Here is a 13,504-nt window from a genome sequence, read left to right as displayed (position 1 = left end):
ATTAAGCAAAGATATTTTTAAAGAAAAAAATAAAGAATAAAATAATGGAATGAAAACATACCCCCAAAAGTCTGCAGAATAATTATTTTAAAACAAAGTAAAAAAAAATTTTTAATGCTGAAGGATAGAAAAGAAAACATAAATCAGAATTTGAAAGATTGAAAAATTAGTTGATTCAAGAAAAATCCGTGAAGTGTTCCATATTTAAAATATTCAAGGATGGAAAACATGAGCAATTGATTTTCCTTAAAAAATTTTTTTAATGTTTATTTTTGAGAGAGAGAGAGACACAGCACAAGCCGGTGGGGGGGGGGGTGGCAAAGAGAGGGGCAGGCGGGAGTGGGCAGAGAGAGGGAGACACAGAGAATCTGAACCAGCTCCAAGTTCTGAGCTGTTAGCACAGAGCCCAGTGCGGGGTTCCAACTCAAGGACCATGAGATTATAACCTGAGCCAAAGTTCGTCACTTCACCAACTGAGCCACCCAGGTGCCCACATGAGCAACCAGTTTTCTATCCAGCCAAACTTCCCTTCAAGTACAACTACCACAGACAAATGATTATGATTACTCCAAGAATTCTCTTCCTGGAGAATCTACTAGAGAATGAGTTTCAGACAAGAGCCCTTCCCACATTCCCCCAAAAAACACAACTGGAGAGACTTCAGAGTAAGAGCTGGTGAAATGCTGTTTCCTAGCACTAGGTAGTGGTCCACGTGCCTCAGTTCTGGCCCCTGAGGTGGGATGGCAGAAATATAGAGTACTTCTGGACACCATCTACGTTCTCGTCACCAGTTGGCCAGCCGGATGCAAAGGCTCTTGCACAGTATTTTGCGATACCAATAGAAATCATGTTATTGTTATTCCAAATATCTCAAAATAATATCTGTGCCTCACTGCTTCAAGATTACAGAAATAATTATTAGATTTACCAGATTGGATTAAATTTTGTCATTGAATCTAATAAGGAAGCACATTTGTGACACCAAATTTTTGGCAACCACATTTCAATATAATGTTTCCTTTGTAATACTATGCATTTTATGTGATGCATTTGAAAGCATTCTGAGAAGAGTTCCATATGCTTCAGTAGACTGCCAAATGAGTCCTTGAGCAAAAAAGAGGTTAAGACCTTCTGATTTAAAATTTATTTATTTATTTTGAGAGAGAGTGCATGCACAGGCAGAGGAGAGGGACAGAGGAAGAGAGAGAGAATCTTAAATAGGAGTCTGATGAGGGGCTCAGTCTCAAGACTGTGAGATCATGACCTGAGCTGAAATCAAGTCAGCAGCTTAACCGACTGAGCCACCCAGGGGCCCCTAGAACTTCCGATTTAAATGGAAGGATATGGAGTCTCTAAATTCGTAGGAAGAGAGGGCCTTTTCCCCATTCTGTCAACATATGTTGAAAATGGCTTGAGCTAGAAATAAACTTTTGTTGTATTTAAATGAAAATGATAAAAAGGAAATTTTAAAATTTTATACTGGAAGTGATCTCTTAATTTGGTTTTATTCAAATACTTTAGTAGAAAGAACTTTAGTTTTTCTGAATGCTTTACATGGTCTTTACTGATTATCTCCAGGGGTCAAAAGAAGCACCAGCCTGGCTTCAGTTTTCTGGTTGGGCACACTGGGCCAGACTGAACATTTCTATTACATGCCTGAGCCACAGTGATTCTGGTTTTTTCTTTACAATGTAAATTTGATTCAGAGTTCTCTTCCCCAAGGGGCCTGTGTAGATATCAGACGTAAGTAAGTCCATTTCTGTACATATTAGTTCATTTTTTATAGCCTTCTATCACAAAAACAAGCAAAAACCCTCGTGCGATTATGACCCGTTATTATGGACTTTATTACTGAAGGGGCTTTAGAGGGTATCTAATGCACCATGTCCTCATCTTTATGAGAGTGAACTGAGGACCAGAAAAGTTATAGTCAGATTTACCCGTGATGACACAACCAAGGTGGCAGTCTAGGCTCAAACTGCTGTTTCCACATGTGTGGTACTAACATTGTGCTAAAACCTCAGTCTCCCGTCTTCCTTCCTCCTCTACTCCTACCTTCCTATCACAGTAGAAGAGGTTTCAGCGGTTCTGTCGGTGATTTCGTCATCCCTCTTGCCTGCCTACTTCGTATTCCACCCCCTCTTGCCTCCTCTTCAGGCCACATTCCTTTCTGCCCCTTCCCATCCAGACTTCCAGAAAGAGAAGCACATTGTCTTTCTTTTAATCTCTTACATTGTGCATTCCTTAATCCACAATCCACAATGCCAGTAGTCTCACTTAAACTGTTCTTCCCAAAGTCAGGAACATCAGTTTTTACTCAAACTCATGGACCATTCTCAATGTCATTTTCTCTCCCATTCTGCAGTATGTTACAGTTGACTTCTTTATCCCCCTTCAGGTGCTTTCCTCTCTCTTGGCCTCTGTGATGCCATGCTCTCTGGAGTTTCCTTATTTGGTTGCTCTTTCTCAGTCACCTCATCTAATGCCCATACTTTTAAATGTCAGTGACTGTTTCTCATTAGAACACCCTTTTAATTTCTCACCATTCTCACTGCTGGTTCTCATATAACGTGTTGTACTCCTGGGCCTCTGAAGGTGCACTGTTTACTGCTTTCTCACAAATCTATTCTGCAGCAGCTGTTTCACCTAAATTTCATAGCTGGCTGGGCGTCTGCACCTGGACATCCTACGGGTCCTTCAGATTCAACATACTCCTTTTGTGTCTCGGCTCCAGAATTCAGACTTCATTACCACCATCATCTTCAACCTGAATACCATAAAGCCTCCTAACTGGTCTCATGTCCCCAGTCTCAGCCCCTCCTCACTGCTGTCAGACTGATGTTTCTAAAATGAAAATATGTTCATGTTCACTTCTCTTTCTGAAACTTATTTGTGATTCCATTGTCCTCAGGACAAATCCATTCTAGTACCGCATAAAAGGTGCTTTCTTGATCTGGCCCTGCTTACCTTTCCTGCCTCACGCTTTGCCGCAGCACCGCATGGTGCCTAGTTTTCTGAAAGAAACCCTCTTCTCTGTTACCTCCTGGCCTGTGCTCTTCCCCTACCTGCCTTTTCTTTCCCCGCCCTTTCTTCCACTCTCCCCTACTGGTGGGTAAGTTCCTTGAATCTTTCAGATCTCCTCTCTCACAGCTTGGTTGAGGAGCCTTTCCTCTTTACTTCCATAAGCACTCTGTACTTATTCCTAATACAGACCACATTCATCATAATACACTGTAATTGTCCCTTAACTTGTCTGTCTTCTCCCCTTAAATGGTAAAACTCAAGAAGAGCAGCTGTGCCTTGCCACCATGCCCCCAGGATCTAGCATCTGCATTTTCTTTGGATGGAGGAATTAATATACCCTGCTTAGTCATAATAATAAGTTCACTGCAGTGGAACTAAAGCTAGGATACAACTAGCTTTTGGGATCCATACCATATCCTTATCTAATTGGTGAGATTTTAGCCCTCTGAAAAATTAAATATATAAACTCTCGAACCTTTGCAATAAATAGAATAGCCCTTTTCCAGCATACTGAGTTAAGGAAACACAGATTTCCCAAAGTTTTAAATGTTTGAAAAGAATTACCTTCAGTAATTCTGTGATAACTCCTAGGAAAGTTTTCTGAGTTTTCTTTTTTTCCTTTAGAGACTGGGAAAAGATTTTCTTTTTCCTTCTTTCTGAAGGTTGTGTGTGTAGTTCTTATCTTTACATCTGGTTACAGTGACTTTGAATTAATTATAATGAATAAATGAGAAAAAAATCCAATGACCTTTATTATAAAAATACATTTGTACTTAAATGTTGCCTAAGAACAGGTGGCTAAACCCCAGAAGGCCCACAAATTTATCTGGTAGGCAACTTGGGAATGCAAAACATTATCTTACTATTTTTTGTTTTCTAGATGTAATGCCTAAAATTCCAGTTAACATCGTTGTTAATTATCCTACCACTGATACAAATAGCTTCTAAATCTACCTTTGTTACTTATACGCAGAGAAACAGAATTTTAATTTTTTTTTTTTTAACGTTTATTTTTTTGGGACAGAGAGAGACAGAGCATGAACGGGGGAGGGGCAGAGAGAGAGGGAGACACAGAATCAGAAACAGGCTCCAGGCTCTGAGCCATCAGCCCAGAGCCCGACGCGGGGCTCGAACTTACAGACCGCGAGATCGTGACCTGGCTGAAGTCGGACGCTTAACCGACTGCGCCACCCAGGCGCCCCGAGAAACAGAATTTTAATGTTCATGAATGCTGGCAACAAGTTAAAAAAGGGGGAGTGATAACACTTAAAATCTCCCTAACACTACTGAGTGTATGTATTTTTTGGGTATTCTCTTTCATCATCTTGGTGACCACCCATTTTGAGATTGAATCTGGGTTCTCTGCTCAGTGTCTTTCTCACTGTTTGGTCCCTTTCTGGTCCATATCAGCCTCTGGTCTCTCCTTCCCATAACATTCCTTCTTGGGAGTAGTGTGATAATTATCTTTGTTTCCTTGCCTTTACTTTATCATCACAGGTAGGTATATTTTTATCCACTCATCACTGCTTTGCTCAGAGAACTGATATTTTTCAAGCCCTCTTGATATCTCCGTTACAGTATCACAAATGCCAATCAAACCTATCAGGATCTCATCTAGAGTTTCCTGTTCTTGGTATGCTTCTAGTTTCACTGTTCCTACTCCCTGAAAGTAAGCATTCTCAGAGCTTCTGTGTCTGAAACCATTTTTCTAAGTGAAGTCCTTCAGCAACATTTCAGTTCTTAATATATTTCTCTTCTGTAATTTGTAAGTTCATTATTAATATATGGCATAGTTTAATTGGATAAAATAAATTCCTTAAAATTCAAATCAATAACTCAAAACTTAAATCAGTTAGGGTTTATGGAGAAGCAGGAACCTGCCAAGATATGAGTTTGAACTTTTTCAGGAGTTTATTTTTAAAGCATGATTAACCATGAAACGGAAACAGATCTCAATTGTTTTGTGCTGGATTTTTCAGTTAAAAATGCAACTGTCTTGAAATCCATGAGAGCCAAGTTTACAAACGTAGAAGGTCTTTCATTTTTTTCCTGGCATTGAGACTGTTTTAATAAAAGGAAGAACACATTTATGTATGTTTACTCGAAGAGAAATATGCTTATATGTGATAATATCATTACTACCAAAACATAGACCCTTCTCAACTGCTTACTTACCTTAATTGCCATACAAGATCACTGAGTGGGCAAGCTGGGCATTAGAAGTAAGTCAGTGGATACTTTTAATGTGTCTACAACAAACTGAGTCTTTTTAAACATGCATGAGTTGATCTGTCATTTGCCATCTACATAAGAGTCTAAATTTAAAATTAGAGGGTTGTTTTGTCTGTGGTGACTTTGGAGGCTTTAGAAATGGACTACTACCAACCAAATCAGAAGCGTGGGGTACCCAAGGATTCCCATTCACTATATGAGTTATCAACTATTTTATAGTATTTGAAGCTCACAGGCCTCTTCCTTTCCTTTCCATATTGTTGTTTGCATTCCCTAAATAACCCAGCAAACAAATTTTCTTTGTAAAGTGGATTTTTGTTCCTTTATCCAACATATTTTTATCAATATTGGTTTGCTTTTCTGTCTGCTACCCAGGGGGCTTATGACCTGTCCCTGAGGTTCTTGTTTGTTGCTGTTTTTGAAATTTAAAAAATAATGTTGGTGTTCTGACAGCTCAGTTATTTTCTTAATACTGACATGTTTCTTTGAGCAAAGACATTGAATGTAATTATTATACTTGATATACCATAAGATTTATGAAATTAGTAGTAGAAAAGTACTAAAAGATATTGACCCACAACTTAAATTTAATGAATCTAAACCATTTGATTTTTATTCTACTATGTTCAATGTTTAACAAGCTATTCCTTGTTATAATACATCCATGTGTACTCTGAGTTGCTGCTACCTGCGTCGTACATAAAGCTATAGGAATAACCAAATTGGAATGTGCTGACATTAACTGATAACTTCCAGAGTTTATCATTTCACTCTGGAATTTGGGTTAAATTCCTTATTGTTTCTTTTGCTAAAAACATTTTCTGTCTTGGGGTGCCTCGGTGGCTCAGTCAGTTAAGCATCTGACTCTTGATTTGGGCTCAGGTCATGATCTTACGGTTTGTGAGTTTGAGCCCTGTGTCAGGCTCTGTGCTTTTAGTGCTTGGGATTCTCTCTCCCTTCCTCTCTCTCTCTGCTCCTCTGCTACTTGCTCTCACACATGCTCTCACTCTGAAAATAATAAAAAAAAGAAAGGAAAAGAAAAATCTTATTTAAAAAAGACATTATCTGTCTTTATTTTAATGTGCAGCTGAAGAGGTGTAATCATTAACAAAATTATAATTTAAAAAATTACATTGTGAATATTTAGCACGTTCTGGTCATAAACAATGTAATTGTATTTGCAGTGAATAAATTGTTAGCCTAAAATAGAAATCTGACATGAATTGGGGCCCTTTCTTTTGATATTTTACAAATCCCTAGCCAGCTGTGAACGTTAAAATAATATTACACTTCACAGAGAAAACAGACTGTCGTGTGCTAATATATTTTTAGGAGCTTTTACATGATTGTTTTTGGAGTGGAAAAATACAACATACAGAAGTTGATAAATGTCATAAAGTAATACCTAAATGTTCCACATACGTGGTCTAGTTTTTGTTTTGTTTTTAAAAATAATTTGGAATCACTGCCTTTACCAACCCTTTTTTTTTATTGTTCACCATAGTTCTTGTCAGACAAACTGTGTATTTACTTTTATTTGCTTAGTGTTATCTTCTCCTCACCAGGATATAAAGTCCGTGAACTTAAGGAGTTTGGATTTGTTCAGTACTAAATACACATTACCTATGTGACCGACACATAGATGGAGCTTAGAATATGTTTGTTGAATGCGTGAATAAATAAACAAGTAAATTGATTTAATTTTACATCATTTTTCCCTTTTTATTTGACATATTTTGAGCTTTTCCTCATGTTAATAGAGAGTAAAATACTTTTTTAAAGAGGAAATCATGGTACACTAAACTAAATGTAAATCAAATCTGTTGGAGATGTTTTAGTTACTCTGTGGTAAACTGAGATTGTACATGACAGTTTGCAGATTGTATATTTTGATCTACCACAGCCTTTTTGAGAAAAAGAAAAGGAGAAGAGCTTTATAGTATAGTTATTCTTTTATATTCACGAAGATCTCATTCCTCAGATTTAAAAAATAAAACCCTCTGTAAATGAAGAATATTCATCATCCAATGTAAGAAAAATCACACGTATCGATGTGGAGTAGACTGTGCCCCAAGCAGGTTGTTGGAGTCAGAAGCAAGAGTGAGAAAGTGACTCACTTGGGACAAAAAACCTCTGACTGTTTGCTGGAGGGCAGTTCAAGGAAGTCAAACATGCCTGCAAAATAGCATAATAGTTGTCCTCTTAATATTTAGCCAGCAGTTTGATAGTTATATTACCTTTCAGGAACATAAAGCTGACCTTCTCTGTTTTGGTGTCCATTCAATAATAGAAGAATCCTACAGCCGGGTAGTTGTCAATCATTTTTTTTTTTTTTTTTTTTTTTTTTTTGCCTCCACCCTACAATCCTGCTCCGCTTTTTCAGGTAGTTGTTGAATAGCTGCTCTGCTTTTATATGTTACACAATTTATTTTATTTAAACAAAATTGGATTTTATATGTATCAGGGCTTGAACTGGAGTAGGACAAGAGAATTCAATTCTTCCAGCTTTTAAAAATAGAATAATAGGGGCACGTGGGTGGCTCAGTTGGTTAAGCGTCCGACTTTGCCTCAGGTCGTGATCTCCTGGTTCATGAGTTCTAGCCCCGCATCGGGCCCTGTGCTGACAGCTCAGAGCCTGGAGCCTGCTTCAGATTCTGTGTCTCCCTCTCTCTCTGCCCCGTGCTCGCTCACTTGCTCTCTCTCTCTCTCTCTCTCTCTCTCTCTCTCTCTCAGAAATAAACAAAAAAAAATTTTTTAAGAATTGTAAATTGTAAATCTTCCCTGTCACATTTTATTGGTCTCAAACCTATCTTCTACTCCTAATTTTTCATGTTTCTTTTCTCTCCCGCTGCCTTCTCTCTCCTTCTCTCTCTCTCTCTCTGTATGTATACACACACACACACACACACACACACACACACACACACACACACACATGGTCAAATGTGAAGGTATGAGGGAACAACTAACTGTTGCTCAAATACTTTTATTGTTACCAGCTTCCATTCCATACTGACCTCCTTTATATCTTCATGGATAGACATTTGATAGACAGATCTAACAAGGAAAGTTTGGGACTACAATGTTAAGAAGTGGCTTTACTAGCTATCAGTAGTTCCATTGGAGCTCTGGTACTGCCTCCACTCTTGCTTACAGGAAGTTACAAGGATGGATATCTGGACAGTTTGGAGTGTGGAAGCCTACCAAACTGATAAGTGACCATTGAGCATATCTTAACTATTTCGGAGGAATTTGCATCATTGCTGTGGAGTATTCGATTGGCATATTTGCTTCAAACAAAATCTTGAATGACGCAGCCTATCCATAGTCTTTGGATAAAGGGGCGATGGCTTTGAGAAGGTACTTTGGATTCCTTATATATCATGATCTCATACACTGGAAAGTAGTCATTGGCATGCCAGCTAACTTTTCTTTTACTGTATATCCATTTTCACTGAGCTTAGTAGCATTATAAATAATAATATACATGGAGAGGTTGAGTGTCTGGGGAGCAAAGGATCAAGCATACTGAATTGATACACTTAAACTTGAGTTACAGAGCAGATCCAGTTGAAATATCCCCACCGTCACCTCTCCCTATGCCTCTCCTCCCCAGAATGCAAGTAATTTTAAATGTTGATACTTTATTAATATTTTTCATGAGCACTGTCATATTACCAGGGTGATTAATGAAACTAGAATGTAGCTAAGGTAAAGCATTGACACTATTTGGGGAAAACTTCCATATAGAGAGATGAGTCATCATAGACTTACATTTAAAATTTAAACATGTGCAAGCTGAACATTTGTACATAGAAAATTTTTTAAGGAAACTCAAGATATTGCTTTTATTGTTTTCAGTGTCAGTTTTTATTTTTTTAATACAGAAGGCTTCATGACCTCGTGTGTCATCCTTGTGCAGAGGCCGTGCAAATTTTCTCTATATGGTTCCAGTCTTCATGCATCTGCTGCTGAAGCAAGCACAAGTTAACTTTTTATTTTGGAATAACTTTAAATTTACAGAAAAGTTGCAAAGATAGTACCAAGTATTCCATAACACCTCTCTCAGTTTCTCTACTTATGTTTTTATTACAAGCATAGCTCCAAGATACTCTGGGTTTGGTTTCAGACCACTGCAATAAGCCAATAATACAATAGAGTGAGTCAAATTAATTTCTAAATTTCCCAATGCATATACAAGTTATGTTTACACTGTATTGTAGTCTATTAAGTAAGCAGTAACATTATGTCTGAAAAAGAAACCCGAATGTATGTACCTTAACTAAAAGATACTTTATTGCTTAAAAAATGCTAACCATCATCTGCACATTCAGCAAGTTGATCTTTTTGCTGGTGGAGGGTCTTGCCTTGATGTTGATGGCTGCTGACTGATGGGGATGGCGGTTACTGAAGGTTGGGGTGACTTGGCAATTTCTTAAAATAAGACAATGAAGTTTGCTACATTAATTGACTCTTCCTTTCACAAACAATTTCTCTGCAGCATGCATTGCTGGCTGATAGCGTTTTACCCACAGGAGAATTTCTTTCAAAATTGGAGTCAATCCCCTCAAACGCTGCTGCTGCTTATCAACTAAGTTTATGTGTGATGCTCTAAATCCTTTGTTACCATTTCAACAGTGTTCCCACCATCTTCACCAAGAGTAAACTCATGTCAAGAAACTACTTTCTTTGCTTACCCATAAGAAGTAACTCATTATCTGTTAAAAGTTTTATCATGAGATTATCACAATTCAGTCGCACCTTCAGGCTCCACTTCTAATTCTAGTTCTCTTGCTATGTCCACCATATGTGCAGTTACTTCCTCCACTGAAGTCTTGAACCCCTCAAAGTCATCCATGACGGTTATCTTGTTCATGTTGACATTTTGACCTCTTCCCATGAATCATGAATATCCTTAATGGCATCTAGAATGGTGAATTCTTTCCAGAAAGTTCTCAATGTACTTTGCCCAGATCCCTCAGAGAAATCATTATCTATGGTAGCTGTAACCTTACAAAATGTACTTTTTTGAGAAAGAAAGAGCAAGGTGGAAGGGGCACAGAGAAAGGGGGACAGAGGATCTGAAGCAGGCTCTGTGCTGACAGCAGAGAGCCCGATATGGGGCTCAAACTCATGAACCATGAGAGCATTACCTGAGCAGAAGTCAGATACTTAAACAACTAAGCCATCCAGGCACCCCACAAAATATGTTTCTTAAATGATAAGACTTGAAAGTCAAAATGATTCCTTGATTCATGAGTTACAGAATGGATGTTGTGTTAGCAGTAATGAAAGTAGCATTAATCTTGTTGGAAATCTCCATCAGAGCTCTTATGTGACCAGGTGCATTGTCAATGAGCAATAATATTTTGAAAGGAATTGTTTTTTCCCAAATAGTAGGTCTCAGCAGTAGACTTAAAGTACTCAGTAAAACATGTTGTAAGTAGATGAGCTGTCGTCCAGGCTTTGTTGTTCCATTTATAGAGCACAGGCAGAGTAGATTTAACATAATTCATGAGAGCCCTAGGATTTTTGGAATGGTCAGTGAATTTTGGCTTTAACTTAAAGTCACCAACTGCATTAGCCACTGACAAAAGAGTCAGCCTATCCTATGAATCTTTGAAGGTGGGCATTGACTTTTCCTCTCCAGCTATGAAAGTCCCAGATGGCATCTTCTAGTGTAAGGCTGTTTGTTCTACATTGAAAATCTGTTGTTAGTATAGCCATCTTCGTTAATGATCTGAGCTACACCTTCTGGATCACTTGCTGCAGCTTCTGCGTGAACAACTTGCTGCTTCACTTCACACTTTCATGTTATGGAGTTGGCCTCTTTCCTTACACCTTATACACAAACCTCTGCTAGCAATCAACTTTTCTTCTGCAGCCTTCTCCCTTCTCTCATTGAAGACAGTTAGGGCCTTGCTCTGGATTAGGCTTTGGCTTAATGGAAGGTTGTGGCCGCTTTAATCTGCTTTCTGGACCACTAAAACTTTCTCCATATTAGCAATGAAGCTGTTTTGCTTTGTCATCATTCATGTGTTGACCGGACCAGCACTTTCAATTTCCTTTAAAAACTTTTTTTTGTATTTACAACTTGGCTGTTTTCTGCAAGAAGCCTGGCTTTCAGCCTATCTCAGCTTTTGACATGCCTTCCTTACTAAGCTTAATCATTTCCAGCTTTTAAAGGAACATGTAACTCTTCCTTTCATGTGAACACGTAGAGGCCATCGTAGGGTTATTAATTGGCCTGATTTTATCACTGTTGTGTCTCAGGGAATAGGGAGGCCAAAGGCGAGGGAGAGAGGCAGGGAATGGCCATTCAGTAGACCAATCACAACACACACAGTATTTATCAGTTGAATTTGTTGTCTCATATGGGTGTGGTCATGGTGCCTCAAAACAGTTACAATAGTAACATCAAAGAACACTGATCACTGGAACAAATATAATAATAATAGGAAAGCTTGATATATTGTGAGAATTACCAAGGCATGACTTAGAGACACAAAGTGTGCACATGCTATTGGAAAAAATGGTGCTGACAGACCTGTGACTCAGAGTCACCACAAACCTTAAATTTAAACGTAGTATCTGCAAAGTGCAATAAAACAAGGTATAATAAAATGAGGTATGACTGTGTTTTTTAAAAAAGAATGGAGCATTGGGGCGCCTGGTGGCTCAGTCAGTTAAGCGTCTGACTTCAGCTCAGGCCATCATCTCACGGCTCATGAATTCGAGCCCTGCTTCGGGCTCTGTGCTAACAGCTCAGAGCCTGGAGCCTGCTTCAGATTCTGTGTCTCCCTCTCTTCCTGCCCCTCCCCTGCTCACACTCTGTCTGTCTGTCTGTCTGTCTCTCTCCCTCAAAAATAAATAAACATTTAAAAAAATGTTTTTAAAGAATGGAGCATTATGAAAAGGCACAACTACTAAATAATATGGAATCCTGAAACAAAAAATGGATATTAGATAAAAAACTAAGGAAATCTCAATAAACTAAGGACTCTAATAATAGTAACATACCTGTATTGGCTCATTAACTGTGACAAATGTACCATACTACTGTAAAATATTAATAATAGAGGAAACTATCGGGTATATGAGGACTCCATACCATCTTTGCAATGTTTCTATAAATTTATAACTTTTAAAATTAAAAGGTTTAAAATAAAATAATCCCCCCCAAAAGCTAATCCTATGTTTATTCAGTATCTACTCCCTCCTCAGTCGGCACTGTTACAAGTGCCAATTCTTTGTGAATTCACGTAGAATCAAAAAACATTGAGTATCTGCTGTGTTCCAGACACCATGGCAGCTGACTAGGGTATACAGATGAGTAAGACATAATGCCTGCCCCCAGGAGACTCCATTCCACTAAAGGCAGGCTGCAAAATTACCTAGTATAAGTGCTGTAACGGAGACAGAAGTCATGGCCTATGGGAAACCAGGGGTAGGGATCATTTATTTTGCTGGGGCTGGAGTGAAACCAAGTGTTACAAAATGGCTAACTGTGAGAAGAATACAATAGACTGAACACCAAAGGAAATTTAAACAAGTACCTGACAGCTGGAAGGTGTTGGCAAGGGTATAGTGATGTTCAAAAGAAACAGGAGTAATGAGAACTGTTTCCAGTGGTGATTAAGTACAAATAGGACTGTTAAGATGTTTAGTCCCAGCAGTTAATAAACCAGCAGTTAGTTTTCTTATATCAAAAATTGATGTGATACAGGAAAATATAACAAAAAAAAATAGTATTCTTGTTCTCCCAAATGAGAAGCTGGTCTGTACTAAAATGGCAAATCCAGTTGTGAGCATCTTTTGATCATCTTTTACCTCCTCTATACAAAGAGTCATCTCTAGGTTAGATATATCAGAAATTAGAGAAGTTCATTCAGAGAATTAAAAGTAGCATAAAAGTGAAAACTAAAGCCATTTTAAAAGCCATAAAATTGCTTAGTACAGAAAAACAATTTTTACCTGCGTACCTCCTAGTAATTGAAAGGTTACTATGAGAAGGGCATTGACAATAATGGCTTTATGAACAGAGGTAGAGAAAAAGACCTTAAATTTAGCAAAATAAACTTAAGTACAAGAAAAGCTTCCTAATTTGAAGTATTAAAAACACATACTTTAAAGTCACTAATGAGGGGGAACTGCCCTCTTTGATTTAGGGGGATGTCCTGCCCTTTGCCGGAGGTCTAGAAACAGATAATCGTTTCCAACCATTCAGATAAAGAGGTTACTCTTTGGT

General features: G+C 38.2%; 1 protein-coding gene and 1 non-coding gene across 6 annotated transcripts in view; one reads left to right on the top strand and one right to left on the bottom strand.

Moving 5' to 3' along the window:
* Positions 1-13,504, top strand: part of UBE2E2 (ubiquitin conjugating enzyme E2 E2) — a 399,100-nt gene that overhangs the window by 271,922 nt on the left and 113,674 nt on the right. The gene's annotated exons all lie outside the window — the stretch shown is intronic.
* Positions 9,134-9,236, bottom strand: LOC121034321 (U6 spliceosomal RNA). The gene has a single exon (XR_005792391.1). It is a non-coding gene; the product is annotated as a U6 spliceosomal RNA (small nuclear RNA).

The sequence above is a fragment of the Herpailurus yagouaroundi genome, unplaced genomic scaffold, assembly GCF_014898765.1.
Source record: "Herpailurus yagouaroundi ecotype Mexico unplaced genomic scaffold, PumYag 159, whole genome shotgun sequence".
Lineage (NCBI taxonomy): Eukaryota > Metazoa > Chordata > Mammalia > Carnivora > Felidae > Herpailurus > Herpailurus yagouaroundi.
This window is presented reverse-complemented; position numbering and strand designations above follow the sequence as displayed.